The sequence below is a fragment of the Hibiscus syriacus genome, unplaced genomic scaffold (genome assembly GCF_006381635.1).
Source record: "Hibiscus syriacus cultivar Baekdansim isolate YM2019G1 unplaced genomic scaffold, ASM638163v2 tig00110863_pilon, whole genome shotgun sequence".
NCBI classification, from domain to species: Eukaryota; Viridiplantae; Streptophyta; class Magnoliopsida; order Malvales; family Malvaceae; genus Hibiscus; species Hibiscus syriacus.
Genome location: NW_024062892.1, coordinates 194,172 through 196,290, shown reverse-complemented (window position 1 = coordinate 196,290; position 2,119 = coordinate 194,172). Strand labels below are relative to the sequence as shown.

General features: G+C 39.3%; 1 pseudogene; it reads left to right on the top strand.

Moving 5' to 3' along the window:
- Nucleotides 1-238: 238 nt before the first annotated feature.
- Nucleotides 239-1,612, top strand: LOC120143728 (annotated as a pseudogene).
- The last annotated feature ends 507 nt before the right edge of the window (nt 1,613-2,119 follow it).

Genomic DNA, 2,119 nt, shown 5'->3' with positions numbered 1-2,119 from the left:
AAAAAAACAAAAAGGTCAATTCTGTCATTTTACATTACTAAAATCAAATTCATCTGACATGTTTGCGAACCAAACAAAATATGGAATTGGATTCAAATTTAATTTCCTGCTAACCAAACATGTTTCAGATTCAGATTCCAATTCCTACATATTCTAATTCATTCACAAATTTCAATTCCCTCATAAACATTCCAACGAACCCAACGTCACCTTAGTTCTCCCATCCAACACTGTTTGATTTTGAACGAAGATCGGGTTGGGGAATAAAGGGTAAAGATGATAGACAGGTGTTTGGGAGCTCAAGAATCTAAAAAGCTCCGGAGAACTCTCCTTCACTACAAGGTAACGATCTTCTGCCTCGTTATAACAGTAGTCATACTGTACGGCGCTATCGGTGCCGGTAATTCAGAGCTCCGGTGCAAACTTCGTCGAGATTCGTGACCATTTATATTTCCGACAACGCATTGAGCCTCACCGCATCATCGAAGAAGTTCAAACGATGACGTCTGATAACCACTACGCCTGCGTCGACAACCATAACGAATTCGACATAAATAAGATCTTACTTGACAAGGAATCCGAATCTGACGACTCAAAACGTAATGCTAATAAACCATATTCTCTTGGCCTCAAAATCTCTGATTGGGACGAGCGACGATCTAAATGGTTGAAAGAAAACCCAAACTCTCCAAATTTCACCGGTCCAAATAAACCGAGGGTTCTCTTAGTCACCGGTTCATCTCCCGAACCATGTGAGAACCCGGCTGGCGACCACTACTTATTAAAATCAATCAAGAACAAGATCGATTACTGTAGACTACACGGGACCGAGATATTCTACAACATGGCGTGTTAGAAGTGGAAATGGCGGGGTTTTGGCCCAAATTATCGTTGATGCATCCGGAGGTCGAATTCCTCTGGTGGATGATACCGACGCCATGTTCGCCGACATGACATTTGAGGTTCCTTGGGAAAGGTATAATGACTCGAACTTGGTCATGCACGGATGGAAAGATATGGTTTATGAGCAAAAGAATTGGATCGAGGTAAACACTGGGAGTTTCTTGTTGAGAAATGGGTAATGGGCACTTGATCTTCTCGATCCTTGGGCTCCAATGGACCCAAAAGGGAAAACCAGGGAAGAAGCAAAGGAGGTTCTGACCAGGGAACAGAAGTATCGCCCTGTTTTTGAAGCTGATGATCGATCTGCAATGGTTTACTTGTTGGCTCCTCAAAGGGAGAAATGGGTTGATAAGGTTTACCTGGAGAATGCATATTACTTGCTGGGTTCTCGGGGGAGTTTGATTGATAGGTATGAGGAAATGATTGAGAATTATCATCCGATTTTAGGTGATCATCGTTTGCCATTGGTGACTCACTTTGTGGGATGTAAACCTTGTGGGAAGCTCGACAATTACCCGGTTGACAAGTGCATCAAGCAGATGGACAGAGCATTCAAATTCGGGGAAAATCAGATTATTCAGATGTATGAGTTCGACACGAAACCCATAATCCCCTCCGGGTGAAATATGAACTTGGATTGCTTCATTCTGTTTTTAAAACGGTTAGGATACCTTCTACTAACTATCAACACACATTTTCGTCATACTAAGATTCAAACTCCTAAAAATAGGATAAAATTTTACTAGGATTCAAACTCCTAAAAATAGGATAGAGTTCTACTAAGATTTAAATTCCTAAAGATAGGATCCACAAGCACTATAAATAGCCATTGTAACTCACCATTGTAACACACGATTTACACACAAAACATAGAGGAAAGCACGAGAAGATACAAATGCAAAACTATTGTAAAGGATTCGAAAAGGAAATAAAAGATAGCATTTTCTTTTTTCTTTCTTTTGCATGTGCACGTTATTTTTCTTGAGATTTTGTTCGAATAACCCAAAATGTGGGTTGCGCCGATGACCAAAATGGGTGGGGTTTCGAAGTTTCGAACCTAAATCTACCCCGAGGCTTATTTTTAAAAACCGGTTTGATTTTCGGTTAAAGGAGGGGAATAGCTTTTTAAAAATCTATATTAGTCCTTTATTATTATATGGATATTTTATTCATTTATTTTTATTATTAATGTTATTATTATATGTATATATATATA